The sequence below is a fragment of the Lasioglossum baleicum genome, chromosome 3 (assembly GCF_051020765.1).
Source record: "Lasioglossum baleicum chromosome 3, iyLasBale1, whole genome shotgun sequence".
In the NCBI taxonomy this organism is placed as follows: domain Eukaryota; kingdom Metazoa; phylum Arthropoda; class Insecta; order Hymenoptera; family Halictidae; genus Lasioglossum; species Lasioglossum baleicum.
The window spans coordinates 4269308-4292834 of record NC_134931.1 but is presented as its reverse complement, the minus strand read 5'-3'; the positions used below and the strand labels follow the sequence as shown (position 1 = coordinate 4292834).

The following is a 23527-nucleotide window of genomic DNA, read 5'->3' as shown; positions in this document are numbered from 1 at the left end:
TTATGCAAACAAGATCTACCAAAGTTATACGATGTATCGTATCGTGTTTCGATTTACTCGTTGAGATAGTAAACTTTCGTACTGTCCAGCTGCTACTGGTTCGAGGCTACTGAAAATATTAACTTTTAATTACTCGCGTTTAGTACTGACAATCTCAAAACTTGAAATTTAGTACTTCACGCATAAGCAAATGTGTCGGCTACACTAGCAAATATCTGTTTCGCATTTAAGTAGTTATTCTATCAGTTACGTAGAGAAAATGTGAGTGACTAAAAGTTGAAACGGGATTCGAAGAGCTTGTGAAAATCTGTGTCACGCTGTCTGCCAGTAGATCAGCTCAACAAGTGCACATGGTCGATCCTCGAGGTAGCAAGAAACTTTTTAGAAGAGTATTTCAAATATTTCGAAGGCTTTATCCTGCTATCTCAGACTTTATCGAAGCTAGTCGAACGAGATTCAACTCCGTTCTCTCGCGGAGCCCTAATTTCGAGGCAGCGGGCACTCGTAGCGTCAAAGAGAAAGGTTCGCTTCTGGGTCAGAAGCCGAAACGCAGCGAGGGGGTTAGAAACGCAGATTGACGATTCCGTTTGAGACGCGGTGGTCGGGTCTCTTGAAGTGTGCCATGTAACACCGCGCTGATCGAAAGAAGAAAGAAGAGAGGAGAATATAGATCTACATCTACGATATGTAGTACAATATGTATCGAAGATCCTTACCTTGTAATTTGGATCGTCCGCGCACTTTATCCAATATGGTATCCAAGGGGAACAAAATAAATCGGCGAACGCGATATATATATTTTCCGTTAAGACTCTCTTGAGGAGTTACGCAGCATCTCCACGAGCCGACGACCCGAAATCCCGTGATAGCGGCGACGAGGACGACGACGGTGCATACACGTGACGTACATTGATATACCGGAGCGTGGATCACCACCGAGAAATAGATCACGGCACGTCGTTGCGGAACGCAGGCGAAAACGGTCGACGTGCGGGATAGCGAAACGGCGTCGACGACGTGGATTACGTTGAGAAAAACCGGAACAATATCGGTGGCCGGGCACTTGGATCACTTCACACCGGTGAACACGTCCGCATAGTCGGGTCACGTGAAAGCGGGATCGTTGTGGATTTTTCGGACGGATCGTTGGATCGATTGACGCGCGGTGAAAATCGGTCGTTCGATGATCAAACACTGTGTCGTATCGCGCGCACAAACACACAAACACCCGGGGACGGATACACACGCACGTGATCGTCGAGCAGAAGAGAGAAGAGAGAAAGAGAGAGAGAGAGAGAGAGAGACGTGTCTCGACACCTGATTTACTGTTTCGCAACGGCTACTCCGGGTCCAGGGATGAAGGAGAAAGGTGCCGCGGGAATTACGAGCACGACGACGACGACGACTCAGCGATCGACGCGTTACGGCGACGTCGACGACGACGGAGAACTTTTTTCCAACGGGGTCTGCTCCGTTGGCTGTCCAGGGTCAACCGGCTGGCTCCGTGCGCGGCACTTTTACCCGTTGGGTACTCTCAAGGACTCGGAGGTGGCTCCTATTCCTTTCTCTTATCCTTTCGCGCGCGCGCCTTTTTTATCCCGCTAACCTTTTTAAGCGCACTTTTAATTCCGCTCGGCCGCGTGTCTCCGCGGTCTGCGCACTCGCAAGCTCTCGGATCTTGTTGCGGGCCTTAGACGAAGCGCATCGATGCTGCTGAATCGATCAGAGAGGTGTCCGCACAGCTGCGAGAGAGCCTTCAAGAAAGCGGAGCTGCTCCACGACGACGACGACGACGGTGCCGATGAAGAAAACAAGCGAATCCAGCCACATCCGGATCGTCTTTCAAACTTGTCCTCCGACAACGACGTCCGGCGTACCGCGCATTTCCTCTTTTCACCTCTCCTCGGCTCTGTTACTTCTTTCACGAGACACACCGTACACGTCGTCCACTCGGCGCTCACCCTCGGGACGATCCGGAGAGCTCGTGCTCGAACACCGTATCTCCACCGTGTATCGTTTGTCCGTGCGATTTCCTGCGGCGCGGGATCACCGTGGTGTTGCTCTCTCTTTCTCTCCCTTCCTCTCTCTCTTTCTCTCGCTTTCTTTCTCTTCTCTTCGTTTTCTCTCTTCTTCGTCTTCTTCCTCTTCCTCTTCTCTCGTTCCCCTCTCTCTCTCTTTCTCTTTCTCTCTGGCTCGAGCTTCTCTTCTTCCGTCTGTCGCCTCTGCCTTTCTCTGTCTCCTTTCTCTTCGGGTTTTGTAATCCGTTTTACGAAACTGCCGAGCGAACGGGACACGATCGACGAATCGAGGAGACACGAGCGATACACTCTTGTACGATGGACAGCCTGCCGATCATCCAGAGGATTGTTCCTGCTGCTGCTGTACTCTTTCTCTCTCACTGTATCCCGGAAGCGGGTTTGCCTATGCGATACGCGAACAATGATGACGGCAATCGACGTCGACCTTGATTACGTTGGTTTCACGAAACAAAATCGCTTTCTTCTTCTTCTTGTCGTTCCACGGCCTGGCGTTATCCAATAAACACGCTCTTCTTTCACCTGTGGTTCCCTTACAATTTGGCGAACACATACGTATGTACACTCGACGATCCGGACACAGACGATTTGCACGGGACTAGAAAACAGTCGTTGCACAATTCCACAGAACAGATCGAACTCCAATGTTCCGAGTTCCCCGCGACAACAGTTCGCCGCGCGCCGTTTCCGCGGGAACGATCGACAGCTCTCGGTTACGAGACGGGTTACCGTCTCTCGACGACGACGACGAGAGAAACAGCCTCGAGAAGGTGGAACCAAATCCGAAAGCCGCCGAGAGAAAGACCGGCCGATGACGGAGAGAAAGAGAAAGAGAAAGAGAGAGGCGGGAATATTCGGCTGTGTCCAGTCTACGAGACAGGATCGGATTTTAGCGCGCTCCGCACGCGCTCCCGCGAGCCCTAGTCGGCGGTTTCAACTTTTACTTTCAGCTCTTACACAACGCGGCCCGCCGCTCTTGCCTGGTACGTAAGCGGTAACCGAGTGCTCGCGAGAGCCTCGCTCTTCGTTTCGAAGCTTCTTCTTTTTCTCTCGTTCCTCCCTTTCCTTCTTCGGCTCCTTTCTCTTCTTCCCTGGTGCTTGTCGATCCTCGCTTGCCGCGGCTGCGATGATGCCGATCCGATTCCGATATGACAGAACACGCCGCTGCCGTTCCGTGGCAGTCGGCCACGAAAATTTCCCCTTTCGAAAGTGAAACCGTGTCGGCGGTCGTGGTTCCCGCGTGCGTCAACTGTCCGTGCAAGCGGAGCTCTTCCGGAGGACCTTCCGCGCACCCGACCGGGCCTGTCCAAAGAGCACGTGCATCGACGAAAGCACGTGCGGATGAGCACGTGTCCGCTGTTTTCGTCCGGCAGGATAGCGCTACTCCGGCTCCTCCTGTCCGCCCCCAATATTTTACCACCGATATCTCCAAAGTTTCGTCGTATCGGTGAACAGAACCGGATTAGGATGACCGTTTAATTCGATCCGATGGTGTCCCAACCCGGAAGAAGGTATATAGACACCGGACCCACGTGACTTCGTTCTACGCGATGTGTCGCGCGCGCGACCGTACGACAGCGGCGCGCCGTTGACAACGCGCGCTCCGATCACGAAAAAAGAAAAACAAGGTTGACAGCGTTGCGTCGTGCCGGTTGTCGTTGATATTTCGCCGCACTCTGCACACATACACATACACATGTACACGCACGCCGCCGAACCCTTCTATATGCACAGGACAGACAGACGGACACACACACACACACTCTCGGGTTCGCGCACTTCGATCAAAAACGATGGATGTTGTTTTTCGCGTGTGGTATGATTTTCTCTCTTTCTCGCTTCTCGCCGGAGGACTTCTTCAGGGAGAGAGGGTCTCTTCCGGTCTCCGCGGTGTGTCTCACTGCTCCTCGCTCCGTCGTAACTTTTGCGCAAAGCCGAGACCCTCTCTTACTCTTTACTTCTCTCTCTTTTCCTCCCTCTCTCTTTCTCTCCGTCTCTCTGCTGCTCTCTTTCTTTTCCTATCTATCTCTTTCTCCCTTTTGCTCTGCGGGCTGTCTCTTTCTCTCTCTGGTCCTAGGTAAACGCGGAGAGAGGTAGACTGGGCAGTCAGTAAGAGATGGTGGTGGTGGAGGTGGTGACGATGGTGGTGGCTGATGCGATTCGATGGTAGTGGTGGGCACACGGACGCCGCTCGAAATGTCTACACACCATCCACCGATCGTAGCGTCGGGACGATGTCGACCGACCGTGGTGTTGGTGAGCACGCGGTACGCTGTGTGTGTGTGTGTGCGCGCGCGCGCGTTTATGTGTGATGCTACGATGATGGTGCTATGGTGGCGGTGGTGGTAGTAGTGATAGTGGTGGTGGTGGTGGTATCGATGGTGGTTGGTGGTGGTGGTAGAGAAGAGGCCAGGTGGGCCCGGTGGCTTACAGGCGAGCCCAGAAAGGGTTGAGGGTCCGAAAAGCACGGTTGTCTCTCTCGGCAAGAGAACTCCCGGGCGCAATACTACTCACGGCCGATAGAGAGGAGGAGACCTCTCTCGCGCGAGTCTTGTGAGTTCGTTTGTAAAGGACCGTAGTATTGGTTCCTCGTCGAGTGCCACCTCTCGCCTCTCCCTCTCCACGTGTGTCTCTCTCTCTTCTGCGCTTACTCTTCCCTCCCACCATATCGCCCTTCCACCTACCACCTCTAACCACCTTCCTCTCCACTCTCCCTTTCCCCACTGGTGTGCTCTCACTATTACATTACAAATAGCTCTCTTGCCTAGGCCTCGTTTGTGAGGTGTTGCTCCTTCCGTGTACATTCATACGCGTCGGCGCGCTGTGTGTATGCGCGTGCCTCGATTCACAGTCTAGCTCGTCTATCAGCCGCACACGTGTGCGCACAGTAGTGTACACGTATGTGCGTGCGGCTTCGGTGCACATGCACGAGCCGTCGTCGCGCGACAGCGGCTGTAGTCTCTCTCTCTCCCTCTCTGTATCTATCTTTCTTCGTTCGCTAGCCTTCCTCTCTCCTCTCTGCTCCGCTCCTCACCACCAACCCTCTCTTTCCGTCTCCCGCTTTTCTCCCTCCTTTTCTCTCCCCCCGCCTTTTCTTTCTCGTTTCTGTATCTAGCCGTATGCACGAAGTCTTTCACGGCTCTAGTGTGCGCGCGTACCACGCACACGCGAAAATCGCAACGGTTCTCTATAGGCTGTACGTCGGCCGTCCTCGTCGGCCAAACGGGGCCACACAGAAGCGCCTCTCTGTCACGGTAATGGTGTAATACAAGACTTCGTTTGTACCCGTGCACGTAATACGTAAGAATGAGGCAAGAGTTCCCCCTCCTTCCCGGCTCTTTCTCTTATCCCCCCCTCTCTCTCTCTATCTCTCCTTCTTTCCCTTTCGAGCCCTCTTTCTCTCGACGACCCTACCCCCTTGGCCCTACGTTTCCGTTCTCTTCGCCGTCTTCCCGTGTGAATCCCCCATTCCCTTTTCTTCGTCTGCGCAATTTCCATCCTCGCTCGTACACGCCGGAAACTTTATCTTTCACTTTTCTCGTCCCACTCTCCCCCGTTGTTTCTCTGCTTTTCTCCGCCTCGGATCCCTTTCAGCTCTAAATGAACGCGCTTGCGCTTGGTCGTCCCGCGGGCCTAGGAGATGGAACGTTGCGTTTCCTCCTCCTCTTCCTCCTCCTACTCCTTCTCCACTTCTTCATCTTCTTTTTCTTCTTCTTCTTCTTCCCGTTCCTCGTTGCCCTTCTCGCTCGTTGCATCTTTTCTTCTTTCTTGCTTGCTTTCTTTCTTTCTCTCTCTCTCTGTCTCTTTCTTTCTCTGTTCGTTTGTCGCCTCTTTCGACGACCTTCTGCGAACCCGTTCATCCATTCCCGCCATGCCCATCACTCCCACGTGCTTTCTTTCCGGTGAAAACGGCTGGCCCAATCGGCACGCGAGCACGCGGGCGAACGCGAGCGCAATCATGCTAGCCTAGCACAGATACCAAAGCCTCTCGATACAGTTCTTTTTCATACCGAGGAATTATAATGCCGTTGCTCCAGTTATGCATCGGACACGCTCTCAGCCGTGATCGATAGTGAAATGCTTGAATGACTCGCTGGTAAACACCTTCGGCTTCAGGTTTCCTCCGTGTTTATTTTAATTACGGCTTTAGCTAGTGACGCAAACATCTTTGACTAGTCTTATCAGAGGATTAGTGTGGCAGCAGCGGGAATCGGCTGATCAACGTTTTCCCCTCACCGAGGAAAACGCGTCGATGACGAGATGTTTCGATTCGACACCACTACACGCCCTTTGCTTGTATGAAAAATGCCCCGAGGAAAATGCGGTAGAATTACCGGACACACACACCAGATCTAATTCCCGCGCGAAAGTGAATATTAAATCTGATAAGATTAGCGGGTGACCTGATCGGACATTTAGTTTGACGATATTCAGAACACCTTCTCACCACTTTTTTTCGGTTTAATGCTGGGCTACACGGTACTTGGACTTTCTAATGAATTTATGGCGACTGGTTTTTCTTCGCGCCGACGACATTCGTGGTTGACTGAGATGCACAAAAATGTGATCGAATGGAACGCTCTGAATTTAGCTTCGTATGAACTACACCTACAAAGATAGCTTTCAGATGCAGTTAAGGATGTTCTGGAGGTACAATGGGAGACAAAAGTACAAGAAATTCGAAATTCATCAATACATGGCAATGAAAGCCATTCATGAGTATATTTTGCATTAAACTTTTGCGAATACTGTACCCTCTGTAGCTATATTCAGTGGTCTAGGCTTGTCGCGTTTCCATGCTAGTGAGAGACGACACGATAAATTTGACGTTTTGTAGCAGTTTATAACTTTTTTACTCTGTAACTGTTTAGTGAATCCTAATATATTTTGAACATAATTAATTACATAATTTTTACTACATATACAAAAAAACTGGAGTTTCTAGTTGCGTTTTTTCAAGGTTTAAATAGGGTTTGAAGTGGAATTTTATGAATTCTCCATAAGAAGACGTGTTAAAATGTGCAAACTTTAAGTTGCTATAATTCTTAAACGGTGCAGTGAATCGAACCCAAACTTTGGTAATTGCATTAATTTAGTAAGAATTATACCTTGTGAAATTTTCAAAAATTTTGTTGCGTTTTTACATACCTCCAGAACATCCTCAACTCGTCTGCTTGCGTGAAGATTTGTCTCTGATCATTTTCAAATGACATAGATTTTTTTCACATTCTTCGTATACGCATAATATGGTGTATCAATTAAATGTATTAACCCGTAGCAGTCGAGGGGTGACTCGGAGTCACCAATAAACTTTGTTGTACCATTATTCGCAGTATTGTTTACATTATTAAATATGTTGGTATGTCATACTGCGATTCAACCCTTTCCAAACTGAAATTATGATTCTCAAAACTTTTACTGAACACGTCTTTCCCTAATTTAGCTCTGAAATTTAGTTTTTCCATACATAATCTGGTTTCGTAAAAAAACCAACTGGAGTGAAATAGAACTTTGTATTCTGTACGAATATGTTTATAATAGGTTGAAAATAATATAACAGTATGTTTAAATTATTCGTAAATGCTAAAAGAACGCTGTCTACTAATCAATTACACATTTAAGTATTGTATAAGGTATTATATCAATTTCATGTCCATGAAATGAGAAAAATCATATACAATGGAATTATTCTAGATCGGATGGAATTTGTATTATATAATTTTCAAGTAAAAATAGCATAAGGTTAATTGGAAGGTTCATTTCAGACTCGTTCAAGGAGACCATAATGAAACAGCCTACGTTAGAATATATGTATCTGAAATGTGCGTTGTTTTAATTGCGACAGAAATTGAAAGAGACGATAACCGAACTAAGCTGACGAAAAATAATAATAGATAGTACAGTTGTGATTATTAACCATACAAAGACAGCCTCGAGACTCGGCTACTTATCTGCGTACATAACGATCTACTTCCGACACTTCTCCTCAGAAATAATATCTGTGCTCAAATAGGAATCATATTTCAATGACGATCTTGAACACGTAAACTGCGATGCGTATCTTTTCGTAAATGGTCTACGTCATTTTTCTATTATACATAATACACATGACTGTGAGAACATGTAGTACATATACTACATACTATGAGAACGGAATAACGAAGCTGCATAAAATGTGGCAAAACATGGCGTTGCTTCAATGCTACACACGATCGCGGATATACTTAACCGTACCTTTTTCCTTTAAATCTAAACAGTTCGAACATGTAAATTGAAAAAAATACGCTGCGTAACCGTGCAAAAATAAATTTCAGCAAAATTGCAGCGATAAACCGAAGTCAAGTGTGCAAATTACGATCGCGCGACTTCAAACGTTAGAGCAGTGGTTCTTAACCTTTTTGAAGTCAGGGAACACTTTTGATTGTATGAAAAATTTGCGGAACACCAAAATTAATGATCCGAAAAACAAACAAAAACATCCCGCGTAGAAATAAATATATATTTTAGAAAATATATTAAATATATTTCGCAGAATTTCACGGAACCCTTGCAAAAAGCTCGGCGGAACACCGGTTAAGAACCAGTGCGTTAGAGGGTCGCCAGCAAAACTAATGTTCAAACAATTCCGGAGGATTATTTTTTCTGGTACTTTGAGTCGCGTCAACTGCTCAAATTATACATGCGACTATCGAGTCTGTTATAGTGTTTTCATTAGCAGTTTGGTTTCTTTTGATGAGTACACAGCGGATCTTTATGCATAGTAAAAATGATTTACGTCAGCAGAGGTTACATTAACCCTTCGGGGACGACATCGGTACATCATACTGACCCTAAGAACATTTTAAAATTGATTTTACACGGTGGAAATTTTTAGACTCATTTTCTAGAATTTGAAGGATCTACAGGATGTTTCGTTTATCTGATAACGGAAATATCTTGTGACGCACTGAAGTTACGAAAAAAATGTGTTCACAAAAATGGTTCGGTATGAAGGGTACAATCACACAGTCTAATTTTTTTGAGGACTAGAATGGTAGGCAGGGGGGATTTCAAAGTCAAATTAAGTTTTTTAAATTGAATGTCCTATTTTTTATACCATATATGAATAGAGTATCAAATTCTGAGTATAATAGTGTTGACCTTCATATGTCCTAAACCATATACACATATAGACATATGTTCATATGTCCTAAACCTAATAGTTAACGAGATATTATACAAAGGAGAAAGAAAATTGTTTCGATAATATCGCGTTAACTATTACGTTTAAGAAATATGAAGGTTAACACTATTATACTCAGAATTTGATACTCTATCGATCTACGGTATAAAACATAGGACATTCCATTTAGAAAACTTAATTTGACTTTGAAATCCCCCCTGCCCAACATTCTAGTCCTCAAAAAAATTAGGGTATATGATTGTACCCTTCATACTGAACAATTTTTGTAAACAGATTTTTTTCGTAACTTCAGTGCGTCAGATAAACGAAACACCCTGTAGATCACCAACAGATTACACTAATCCTTAACATAATACAATATCGAAGGGTTAAAATGCATTTCTTCTTTTAATAATTTCAATCTTCTCAATTTGCCTAAAGCAAATTTAGGGAATTAAGAAGAAAACGACAAATTTCGAACAGGTGATAGTGTAACTCAAAACAGGAAAAAGATTAAAAGAGCTTGACAATGCCGATATACTATCTTTAACTTATAAAAATCATTAATGAGGAAAATGCATTTTTACTTAACTCCTATAGGAGCTTGCAACTGATGAATAACAATTTTATTTTGCATACGGCATAAAGATCCGCAGTCTAGTGATAGCAAACACGAGAATGGCGACTTGCCTTATCGTGCTCAGTTAAAATATTAATAAATACGTACAAATGTAAGAAGGTTCTTAGTCTTTTTTACCATAAATCCCTAAAATATCGGTGGGGTCAGTTGTCTCGTCTTGATTAACCCTCATCCGTCCCTCATTTCACAAACTGAATCTGTCCCTCGGCTTCAAATTGACACAGTGGTAAAAGATCGATGAAATAACGAGGTAAACAGTTATTCAAATCGATGAGTTAACATTAACATCTTGGGTTTTCCGGTTATCTGTGTCGCATTAAAACAATAAAAGTGACGAAGTTTCGAGCAGACTTGCCTTCAACTAACAGAACAGTACAACTTATTTCAGGAGAATTGTGTCAAATTGAGGAACGGATGAGGGTTAAGGGAGTAGACTCCTTTTTCCAGGATTGCAAGGGTGCGGGAATCACGTTCTTATGTCTCGATAATACAAAAATGGGGTTTATCAGTAGTCAAAACCGCTAGACAAAAAATCGCTGTCGAACTCAAAACTCCTATTTTCTCGTCCTTAAATATCAGATCGTTACGTTATGAACCAAATATTCAAGCATGTTATCTTCTTTCCAATTTTTTCAAGCAATGTAATTTAAAGATTTAAAGTTATGTAGTTAATGTGTTATTTACTTAATGTGTTCTGCTGTGCCTACATTACTAATGTTTAACTATAAGATGTATACTACTAATATATAGCTTTATAACCCCCTATGGGGAATTCCAATTAAGCTATCAATTAAAAAAAATGAAAAAAACTGAGAACGCGAATCCTGCACTCTTGCAATCCTGGAAACGAGTCTACCGCCTTAACATATTGTTCGTCCTGGCAGTGAACGTGTGGAGGCTGTCCTTCAATACTGTACCTATCGGAAGCCAATATTAATAGAGTTCCTCTATTCAGAATCTCGACGAAAAGTCTGATTCGATATCGTAGGGGTTAACGGAGTCGAATGTTGGCTTCCGAAGAAGATTGCTATAACAACAGGAAAACGAATGAAGCAGCGAAGGAGGATGGTCAACTCCATTCTACCTGCAACGTTCGTTTGTCGCGTCGAGTAATTGCCATGCTACGTATTAGACAGTTCGTAAATAATAAAGCTCGCTGGTCACCGGGTGTACAACTGCTCTTTCAGCTGCTCCAAATTGATAGGTGCGGTTCCCTGCAACTAGTTTATGTAACCGCTTCGTCGTCGTCGTCGTCGTCGTCGTCGTCGCCGCGATACCGAAGCTGCTTCCGATCGCAGGAAAAATTTCTTTTCATTCATCTGTTCGGGGCTGCTCTCATGGCGAGAGCGCGCGGCGCGGCTCGGCGCGCGCGTCGTCGTCCCGTTTCATTAACGCAACCTTTAAGCACGCGAGAACGTTTTACTTTTCATTGGAACTATTTATAAACATTCTTCGAAAGAATTTCATGGCCGACCAGTGCGGCTTGAATTCGAGTCGGTGTACCAGATACGTGATTGTTTCTTTATCCCTCTTTCTCTGGCCGGCTCGTGCCGTGGCCGGGGACGTACGCACACGGTGTATGTAGTACGCGTGTACGTGTGTCTGCACGTATGTATGTAGATACTCTCTATGTACCCACTGCCGCTTCTGGTGTAAATGTACCTACCCGCAGCTATTGCCATTCGTAGATTCGGTCAACGATGTGCACGCGTCCGGAGATTACGGCAACGGCCGGCTATACTTAGAGCGGTAGACGAATTTCGCTCGAGGGCCGCTTAGAAACGAGGTCGGGGAACAGCTGATGCGATATGCACCGAGCCGCAATCCACCGTGATAACGCTTCCCTTTTGCTTTCAACAGACTCTCGCTCTGCGGACGATCTAACCGATTTCTCTCGATATATACAGTCTACATTCATACCTTCTGTATACTGTTCGCTGAACCACGTGTTTCGCCAGATTTCAAGATAACAAAATATATCTGGCTTTCGTGATTCACTTATACTATGCCGAGCTAGAATCAACATCACCTTTCGCATCAACTTTATGAATGATTTAATAAAGCCGACACTTGATAAAGTGTTGAAATGCTATAATCAATCTTCGAATGGAATTACAGCCACAGTGAATTCTTGACATTTTTACGAGAACTATTTAATTGTAAATATTTCCTCGCAGCTATTTTTCTTCAACTTTACAACAGCTCTACAGTCATGTCGCAAAATAAGGTTCATTGTTAACGAATAACAAGATTGCACCTAAGCGTTCCACGAAAATATCTTGGATTTTTCTGCAATCGTTTTTACATATACCATTGTTAGCAATTTTTACAATATCCTCAAACAAAGAAACATTTACTCTACCCAGAATCAACGACTCCGTATGCACCAGCCTAATGAATCTTGCTCGAATCGAGCGTCTCTCTATTTGGTTAGCCGCCAAGACTTTCAGGAGCCTGCACCGTTGCTCAATTGTTAAAAATGTCGTCGTCTTAAGTAATAATTTAATCGGTAATCGATGAGAAATAGGTAACCTTTTGGACAGATGTGAACGCTGCAACACGGGCAATAGCGTCGTTTAATCGTTCCGAGATTCAACATCTGTGTTATTCAGCTTATACAAATTATCTTTTTCTTAGTCAATAATATATTAACCAATCAACGATATTGAAATGTTTATTTTTGTCCAAAGCATGGTGCCGAATCATTCTTTAACAAGAAACAAAACATGTTTTCTATCAGTCTTCGTTCTTGCAAAATTCTTTCTAATGCAATTCGAAGTAGTTTTTAAAATACAGGATACTATTGGGTTGGCAAGAAAGTAATTTCTCTATTTTATGGTGAAATAAAACTGAATTTATTTATTCAAGTGATGAACTTTAATCAATATAATATTTTCTTATTTAATCTTTTTCGCTAAAGATCATCGAACAAAAGGGAAAATAGCTCATTGCTTGAATAAAGAAGTTCGGCTCTATTTCACCTTAAAATACCGAAAGTACTTTCTTGCCAACCCAATATTAACCCTTTGCAGTCGGAACTATTTTAACTTGAAAATTAAACATTTCTTCCGACCTAGAACAATTCCATTGTTGTACAGCACTTTTTAGTGGTGACTCCGAGTCACCCCTCGGCAGCTAAGGGTCAACAATAAAATTCATTAATAAACCTTTTGACGATCGGTTCAAAAATATAAATAAGTGAAAGTGTCGAAAAATCGTTGCACGCGATAATGGCTGCGTGAAACATTCATTGGAGTTCCAAGAGAATACAAGAAGAGCCGGTCGACGAAGATGAGAAAGAAGAACACGAGGAGCTCGAAAAGAATTTCTGCAGGGCGGCGTTGAATATTCGCGCGCGCGTTATCACCGGCTAACTAATTGTGAGAAACTAATTAATTTGTTTGGCGCGGGCTGCGAAGACGTCGGGCCATCCCGTCGCCGGCGACCGCCTCGAGTTATCGTACCCGATATTATTTATTTATTTATGGTGCGGTCTAAATTAAAAGCGCGTCGAGAAGGCCAAACGTCTTGCGTAATCGTTGCAGGGAGCACGCGGCTGTTTATCATTACGTGTGAAAGAGAGGAGAGGAGGTGGATGAGGATGTGGACTAGACGAGCGGCGCAGGGGCGGACGGGGAGGGCAGGAAGAGAGAAAGAAAGGGAAGCGAGAAAAAGAGGGGAAGACTGCAAGGTCCTCTTCAACCTCGGCACGCATGCAATTAAGCACTTTGCCAGGCTTTTTTTCGCATTGTCTCTCTCTCGGTGTTTATGCTTTTAACATCCTAGACGCTTCGCTTCGCTAGCGCCTCCGTTACACTCATTTGCATCCGGCGTCATTACTTTTCCACTATTTTTCCATTAATTCTACGCCTAGATCGTCGCAAAAACTGGAACTGCATTTTGTCGATTTTCTTTGATTGGAACACGATCGCTGGTAGTCGAGCGGTTTCATACGCGGAAGTTCTGTCATTCGAGCGGAGTGTGTTCTATTAATCAGATGTGATCCAATGAGGAAATTTCCTAGATTTACGAAGAAAATGTTGACGCATACGCTACCGGGCAAAAGTTTCGAATCACTTGTTGATTTTTGGAAAATTCGAATATACCCTTCAATTGTTAGATGATCCATCGTTATTGTATCACACATTAACTGGTTGAATAATACATATTTCATATTATACATAAATGCACTTTTCTAACGAGACCTCTTTGGCAACTTCTGCAAGAAGCATGGATCAATATCAAATTAAGGCGGTCCTTTAATGAAAGAGCAATTTGAAGAAAAATACGCGTTCCTTGATAAAAAGAAATAAATAATACAAAATGTAGAATATATTTATTAGTGTATATCATTATGTACATAAAAGTCTAGGGGGTTTGCGCAGCGCATGACTAGACAGTCGCCGGGCACGCAACATTTCTCCGTTTATCAGCGCAATCTTATCACCGTGGATGTTCTTTTCCTCGCCTGACTCACGCGACACTACAATTAGGTCAATCTACTTTGCTCACCGACGACCAGTGCTTTCCGGAGCCGAATGATAACCCTTTTTTTTACGAAATAGGGAATAGCGGTATTAGGTCATTGTCAGAAAGTCCCACGAGTTTCTCATTGTTAGCTCTGGCCCACATTGTACGTATACTCTGCGTCTTCTGTCTCTCCCATTTTTCAAAAATTACGTACTCTAGAACAGACAGACAGATACACACTCGGTCACATCTATCGAAGCCTTACCGTACTTCTGCACAAAGCCAAGCATTTCCTACGGATCTCGTTTAGAGCGCAACTCTGCTCGTATCTCGCGCGGCACAGATTTCATGGTTTGCGCAATATTTTTGATCGGGCGTTGCGCAAACAAGTCACTCATTCCCCGCGGCAGTTGACAAACGTCGTGCACATCTATCGAAGCATTACCGTAGTTGTGTATCAGACACTTGCTACCTCCGATTCAGAGCGCAGTGTAACTCGTATCTCGCGCGGCCCAGATTTCACGGTTTGCGCAATATTTTCGATCGGTGGTTACGCAACAAGTTAGTCATTTTCCGCGGCTGTTTACAAACAGCGTGTCCGCAACAGCGGCATCCGTTGGAAATGTCATAGCGGGCCCGGGAGCCGATCGGGAACAGCCTCTGGAGCAGTATCGTCGAGAGCTCCAGAAAATAGAGCCAGCCAGTCACCCAGTCAGCCCGTTGTCGGTTTGTTGTTCGGCGGCGCCGTGTCCCGAAAATTATGGAACAACACCCCCCGGGGTCACTCGGTCTCTCGTGAGACAGTCTCACCCTCCTCCGAACTCTTTCACCTCTGCTCGTGGTGCTCCCCCCTTCCTCCCTCCCGGTTGTGTCCCGGGGTCTGTCCCCTCCCTCCGGCGAACGGTGCTCCTTTCTAACACTCGAACGTTTGGCTCTGTGCACCTCATCCCACGAGGTGGTCTTGGACGCGATCGTACTTGCACCTTTCTCACAGCGCGCGACGCAGCGCAGGTCTAGCCGTGTATCCCTTCTTTCCTCGTCCCTTTCACTCGGATCCGTGGCGAGACGAGGAGAGCAGGTTCAGCGAAATGCGAAAAAGAAGGGAGCACCGAGAGAAAAGGGCAGGGGGAGAACGAAGAGAAAGAGAGAGAAAGAGAGAGAGAGAGTTAGCCGGAGAAGGACAGCGGCAGCTCTTCGAGGTGCAATGGAACACCGGCATGGAAAAACAGAGATAGAGGACACGGGGGCAATATTATAACAGGCGAACGAGAGGAGGACAGACGACGAGGAAAGAGTAGGGGACGGGGAAAGAGAATGCAGAATGAGAAGTAGAAAGATGGAGATCCAGTTTGACCGTATAGGTTAGATCCTCGTTGGTCTTGTGTATTTCGAGATGACTCGTTTTATTGCGAATCCGGTTTGCTCTCCGTGACCAACAACGGCGCAAGAGGAGTCGCGAGAGGAGACAGAATGAGAAAAGAGAGAGCTCCGTTGCATCGAAGGGCTGCGACTGATGGAGGAAGCGGAGGAGGAGTCGTAGGAAAAGGAAAGGGAGTGATCTTTCTTTGGTCGTTCCACCGACTCGGACCCTCCCTTTCTCCTCTTATTTTCCTCTAGTTGCTGATCCTGTTGCTGCTGCTGCTGTTGCTGCTGCTGTCGCTGTTGCTGCTACCTACTGCCTTCGCTGCGGACCCATACCCCATGCTCGATGTTCTTGTTGCTACCGTCTAGTTGCTAGGGACCAGTCGTCCGGCTACTGATGCGCACCACGGACCGGTGGTGTAGGTGATAGAAGTGACGATGCTGGAAGGTGGTGGCCAGCTTCAAGGTTGCTTGCTCTCGACGATCTTGCTACTTGCACACCGGATATACAATACGTACATATGTATACGTTAACTAGACCTGCTAGGCATAAACGGTCTCGTGTACGCTCCTGTGACTCCTCGCGAAGGTCCTCATGGATCAGCCTTTTAGATCTTCCTTTTCAAACCCGATGTCCAGGTTGGGGATTGATAAGATGGCTCTTGGGGATTCCCCGATGTTAGCACGTTTCGAACGTGTTCCTTCAGTGTAGTCTTCTTCAATGGTCTATGGATAATGGCTTGCAATTATGGTTGCGATCTTTCACCTTTCTCTTCAGTTGTTTGCTCTCGCCGATCAATCTTTCCGACACAGTTTTCAAGTTGCAGACTGATAAGCTGACTCTTCGGGGTTCCCCGGTGTTCGGACAAATTGTCGACGTTTTTGCTAGGTGTACGCGAAGGTTTCAGTCGTTTTAGAATATGAATTAGAATCAGATGGTAGAAGCTGCGAGTTCAGCTATCAATTACAGATACAATTTGTCCAGACATGACCGACGTAGCAGCGAACGTGTAAACAAGCTTATTCAGTTCCAATTTAAAAAGAAAATCATCGCTCTATCTCGTTTCTATCGAACGTTCTCTGATTTGGACAGAAATCACTTTGTGCCACTGTGCAGCACTCGGCAGAAGCTGCGAGCGTAACTACGGATTACAGAATCCAATCGTTAATTTGTCGCACGTGGTGCTACTTTATTTTCCGAATGTAACGAGCATGCTAATGGGTAAAAGATGATTGAAAAATACGAGGAACGAGCGAGCCCTTGATGCGAGACGCGCAGGCGGCGGCTGCTCGGCCGCACCCCGGCATGATTCGAGGAAAATACCTTTCCATCGTGCTCCGATCATCTTACGTCACTCGCAGCGCTTTGTCTTCCTGCTCCGAGTATCACAGTCTCTCGGCAATTGATTGCAGACTTTACCATAATACTTCGATCCGGAAGATTTAATTATACATTCGCATATCGACGCCAGGAAAATTGCGTTCGCTTTAATGGACTCCGCGAACCAGGAACTGTGCGGCTGCAGCACGAGCGCGTCCGCGACACAGCAGCAGCGCGCGCGAGAAACATTCAAACCAAAAGAGATTCTTCTAATTGCCGTTGAATTGCGCGATAACTATCGCGCCACGGCCAATGGAAAAACGCTTTGCGGTTTCACCGTGGAAAGATACAAGCTCGCTTCGCAACCAAAACAAGGTTGTGCAAGCGTGCGTATATGCACCGAGCGCTAACACTGATAGGTGGCCACCTATTTTCGTTCCGGCACGCGGCGCGAATGTGTGCCGCGCTTGATAAAATTTTAGGAGGCTCGTAAGCGCCATTCCCGCTCATTGTTTCGACGTCTGCAGATTATTATACTTCGCGCGCAGTTCCACCGTGGCTGGAAACTTGCTCTAACCTAGTTACTCGCAATAGCGAAGTCGCTTCGTTAATGTATATCATTATTATTTATTTATTGCTTTAAACCTATAAACCTTTATACGTATAAAGTTTATGATAATATGCACGATTATGTTACAATATGTCTTACAAGGGAACATATTCAGTTGACACAAGCCAATTTTAATGAAACTTATGTGAGATATTGATCATCGAAAAATATTTGAAAAGTGTTTTTTTTTATCGGCAACCATCCACTTTGAAGGAGTGAAAACAACCCCCAACGGTGGGTGTCAGAACTATATTTATTGAGATATCTCGGAAACCAGAAGAAATTATGTGTTTTTAATGGGAAATGTAGTCGCGCATGAAAATTTCAACAAAAGTTTTTTGGTTAAACAATGTATTAAAAATTTTATGTTTTTTCGCAGTTTCTCTTATTTATTGTTAGTTCATTTTAATGTAACGTCGGGTTACTACCATCGCGAACTAACAATAAATAAGAAAAACTGCAAAAAAACATCAGTTTTAATATATTGTTTAAACAAAAAACTTTTGTTAGAATTTTCTTGCGCGACTACAGTTTATTTAAAAACACACACAAAATTTTTTAAAACATCTGGTTTTCATGATATCTCAAAAAATATGGTTCTGACCCTCAACTTTGGGGGCCGTTTTCACCCCTTCAAAGTGGATCGTTGCCGATAAAAAAAGCACTTATCAAACATTTTTTGATGAACTATGTATATCTTACATAAGTTTCATTAAAATCGGCTTGTATCAACTCAATACGTTCCTTTGTTAGTGTCTAACTTACAATTAATTTACATTAGTTTTGTTAGGTTACAACTACCTCATTGAAATTAAATTTTCATGAAGCATATTTTAATGAAATCAAAAGTCGCTTCGTTAATATATTATTATTATTATTTATTTATAGCATATTATACAATATATGATTATGTTACAATGTGGCTTAGTGTCTAACTTACAATTAACTTATATTAGTTTTGTTAGGTTATAACTATCTCATTGAAATGAAATTTTAATTGAGCATATCTTAATGAAATCAAAAGTCGCTTCGGTCATGTATTCGCATCAGAATCATCGAGGGATGAAATTTATTTTTATTCAACTCCTGCATCCCCCAGAACCGATGCGGAATCATAAAGCAACCGACTTATGCGATTCTCATAATTATTAGCAAGTATCTTGCTCGTCTCCAGACAATTGTTTTACCCGCCTATTTTTCTTCATTCTTGCATTAGCATTTATATTGTACATGCACGTGCTTATGCGCGTTGGAACAGTTCGCGTTTAAATTTCAATACAGCCAGATAAAAACGCCATAAATTGTTGTAAAAGTAATATCCTATAGCGAGTGTCTAATAAATCATACTTTTTTACGAACTCTAAGTAGTTTCGAGTCAAACTGAAAATGGTTGTTTTTCTATGTTAATATGTTTCGAAATATTTCGAAAAATTGGCAAAAGAGAACTTTTAAGAATGTACGATATTCTTTTGTTAGGGTAAAGTGCCCAAACATGAATGCTCTTTCTCGACCTAAAAATTACCAGTTTTAGATGCATTTCCTTCCTATAAGATTCTGAGGTCAAGTTTGTTCAAAAATTAATACAGCTTAGGAAAAAAATATTTTTGCCGCTATTGTTGCCGCTGGTTTCGAGTAACTGTTTCCCGAGTGATTAACGTGCCTTCGGCGATGTTCTAATTATAGCAACAAAAAAAAAACACGGATGAACACGTCTATTTATGCGGTCGATTCTCGTCGTTTGCAAAATCACGTGCCGCTGTTGTCATGCTAAGCGGGTTTCTCGTTAAACCACGCGTGCACCGCAAAAATTTCGTTCGAAAGAGAGATTATTATTCATAAAATACATTGAAAGTCGTCAAGCGATTCGTAAGCGTAACAGCATTGTACTTGTATCCATCGAGTTGTATTCTTATCCATTCAACCTGCTTCTTGCATTTGCATTTCATAGAAAGCGCTCGGGCGAGAGTGATTTGTTCTCACGTGTGTGACCACACCGCTCCCCATAGTCTTTTGTGTATTAACTCGGATTCGCTGATCGTTCATCGACGTCATCCCGGCGACTATAAAACCACTTGTATGAACGCTATTCGATTGTTCCATCGAGTCCGTCAACGTTTAACACTGAACTAAGGTGGAGTGGGGTAAGTGCGTGAACGGGGCAAGTGCGTTAATTGGTTATTTTTATTATAATACGAACGAAATTTCTCTAGCTTGTATTTATTAATGTATTATAGTATAAGTTACAACTAGAATAAAGGTGTTTTCCTCGCTTAAATCAACCAATGCCAAACAGTCACGTGCGAGGATCACGTACAACTTTGAGGTTACCTTGAACGTGCAATAGTTTACAAGTTGTTAATATATTCTGTGTGTTGTTATTTTAGGTAAGTTCAACAGATATTGATGTAGGGTTACATTAAATAAACCGTTTTTATTGTATTTTTTTTAATTTATTGAGAAAGACACTAAGATGATCTTGCCCCGTAAATATTACTACACGGGGCAAGTCCGCACTATCACGGTGGGGTAAGTCCGTACTGTATGGGTAACTATAAAACTAAACAATATATTTAATGCACTGAAAAGCATTTTATAGCAGGCTTGTTAGTCATTCTTTTCTTGCCCCGTAGCACTTGAAACAAGGTACGAAAGCATTTTTAAGTCTCAGAGACGGACTCGCCCCATTTTCGGGGCAGTGTGTGTCCCGGTTGACACTTTGTACAATATTCTACTAAAATGATAATTTTCAAGAAAAATTAGAATCCTACATAATTCTAATTCATCAGTAACAACTGTGGCAAGAGTTTGATACCAAGAGCGTTAAGTTTATACATACCAGACTGAAAATACATCAGTTTAAAGTCCAACTTTGCAAAAACTTGGGGGCGCACTTACCCCACTCCACCTTACTACAAAATCGACGGTTTTAGATTTGCTATATTACAATTATTGAAATTACAAAGGCGTTTTCATGGGATTTGATTAAATACATTCTTTTATTACCATATATATTATTATAAAAACCGCACAAAATGTAAATAAATTTAATTTTAATATTTTTGTAATATACAGTACACATCAGTCACTTTTGATGTCCGTTTCTGAAAATTATGGATACATAAGCGTTTTCTTTGTTTGAATGATATTGTACAATTTTTCAATGCCTCAAAAAATAAATTTAAATATAATAGATGATTAAATAAGTAACATATTCGTAAATTCTTTCACTCTATCTCCTGTTTTAAATTTCACCGACTCATTTTCGCCGTAAACGCAGAAAATCCGCGGTCTACTGATAAGGACAACGCAACGTCTGCAGAAAGTGCTCCAAAGAAAAAGTGAAACGAAAGAAATATTTCTGAAATCAGTGAGAATGAAAATTAGCAAAGCAGTTTAAACGTTGATACTGTCATTTCTCCGGTGCAGAAATTGCGTTGCCATTAGTGATGGCGTGCTCAATTACTAACCGTGATTTATCACAGTGATCGCAGAATCGCGATCACGATCGTGATTTGAACTTCAATCATGTCGTGATTGTGAGTTTTTAATCTAGAGCTTTGCTCACCGTCATCATTTTCAATCTCGATTGAATTAGTTCTTTTTTGAAATACATCGATTCGCTTGCATAAAAATATCTGCACATAACGAAAATTTACTACATTTAAATGACAAAAATAGAAAATATTATATTAAATTTTCTTTTCCGTTTTTAAAAAACGGGAATTTTATTTCCACAGATGGTACACGCTGACATATTTATTTAACGCGCCGAAAACGTATAATTTATAACAATTTTAAGACTGTAGAATGTATTTCCACCAAAAGAACAAAGATAATATAGAACAAAGCACATAAGTTTGCTTAATTGTCAAGCAAAAACTTTCTTAATTCTTCCTCTCGATTTCGAAAGCGTAATATTTATTTAAATTGTATAAAACTGCAGACAATTCCTTTTATAATTATGTATGTATATGCAAGTATAGGAAACGCAAACGATAGTTAGAGAAACGTCTTGCAAATCTAAAGAATTTGATAAAAATGCAATGTAACTCGCAATTTTCTCAGGTTACGGCTCTGTGACTTGCGCGAAGAACAGTCCGCTCCCTGCCAATCAGAAGCGATCACGAATCACTGTGAAAAATCACCGTGATTGGAGACGATCGTCATCGAATCGAATAAAAGTATGTAGCAGTTCTCACGGCATCCCTAGTTGCAATATTCGTGGAGCGTGGTGTTGAGAGGCGTGCATCGTTCGGCGGTCCGCTTTTGACAGTGGTTTTTGGGCGTCCGAAGAAAACGGTTGCTCGCTGTCATCGCGAGGAACGGAGTAATAGAATGTTGTAACAGCGCAGGCTGATGTCATGCGTTAACCTTCTACTTTGCACGTACAGCTATTCACAGAAACGCTCGTTTACTGCGTCGCTACACAAAACAGCTCGGCGAACAGAGTATTTTTCAGAGCGGTGTCCACCGATCCGGCGAAAAAACCCGCGAGGCGGTCGTAAAATTGCCTAGGAAGTAGTCGAGGGAACGTCCAACGCGATTGTTTCTTACGTAATTACGAATTCCGCGGTCGCCTTGCGGCTGTTACCGTTTTCGTTTGGGCCTTATACTTCGCAGAGACACTCGCTGATCGATTTCCGGAAAACATGTTACTCCGAAAAAATCCGATACCCGGAATAACCGAACGGGCTTCGATCTAGTTTTTTTTTCGTGGATCGGATTGCCAGGAAAAATCTGTGTCAGAGTGCAACCTGAATGTTATATTATATGTTGTTCGAAGATTTCCGTGGATTTTTCGTTGAACAAAAATATTTATGCATCTCTTCCAGAGTTGTGCTAATTTAAATACATGGTAATTGAATTTCATTGTATTTTATATACTCGGTATTTGAATTATATTATAATTGCATTGCACAATTCGACCCTTTCAATATGAATTTTGATGACACTGATACTAATTTGTTTTCTTTGTCCACCTGTTGTTCTTCTTAATTATAATTCATAGTTACACTGTAATTGTATTTCAATTGTCATATCGAATTATATTGTAATTGAATTGAATAAGAGATCAGAATTACAAATCACATTGTAATCGAATTGAATAAGAGACCATTATTACAAATTAGTGTTCTGCAAGGGAGAAATACTCGGTTAAAATTTCATTCCCAGTATGCATAAACAACGCAATCGGCGATCGAGTGCTGGACAGTGGAAAATAGTTCTCCCGAACGAGAGTCCATGACGAATCCTTCGGTGACAAGTGAACGGCTGCAGATAAGACTCCATTTTCCGTGAACGTGACCAGATAATGGTCGGAGGAGGTCCTCGACTTTCCAAAGGCGGAAAGCGTGCACGAGCACGCACCTGGGCTGCCATTTTGCGTGTGGAAAAGAAAAATATCAGCCTCTGAATAGACCGATAGCTTCGGAAAACAATAGTTACCGGCTTGCAAGAGAAAATGTGATGAAAACATCAACGGCGTTGATGTAATCGCGGCATCCAGCGGGAGCTCGCCTGGCGGCCGCGCCGCGCCGCTCGAAACGAGCCTTTCGCGAAAAATAGGAAACCTGATTCTAGATAAATGCTACTTCCCGGAATTTTCAATGCCGATAGTCATCTTCGCAACGTATGATTTGTTGCGCGATTGTACCGCGCGAGCCCGAAACTGATAAAGCACAAATTATGTGCGAATACTGTGCGATTCTGGTGCGAGACAGATGGAAACCCCGCCGCACAATGCAGCGATCCGGCCGTTCAATTGATTTCAAATCACCGCGAAAACTGACGTTTTAATTACTCTGCACAATTATATCTGAACGCAGCTGCCGCTAAATGCAATATTTAGCCGCTACTTATTCATACGCAAGATTGCCCAAGAATCTGGATGTAGAAATTTTATTTGAAATGTACCAAACATCCTCTA

At 43.4% G+C, this 23527-nt stretch overlaps 1 protein-coding gene across 3 annotated transcripts in view; it reads right to left on the bottom strand.

Annotated features, from left to right (window-relative positions):
* Ken (zinc finger and BTB domain-containing ken and barbie protein) overlaps positions 1-5362 on the bottom strand; it is a 55286-nt gene extending 49924 nt beyond the window's left edge. The window contains exon 1 of one of the 3 annotated variants that reach the window (XM_076447294.1): positions 717-5362. The gene's annotated coding sequence lies outside the window, so the exon portion shown is untranslated. The remainder of the gene's footprint in view (positions 1-716) is intronic. The other 2 variants (XM_076447293.1, XM_076447295.1) reach the window with 2 other exon arrangements.
* Positions 5363-23527: the final 18165 nt, after the last annotated feature.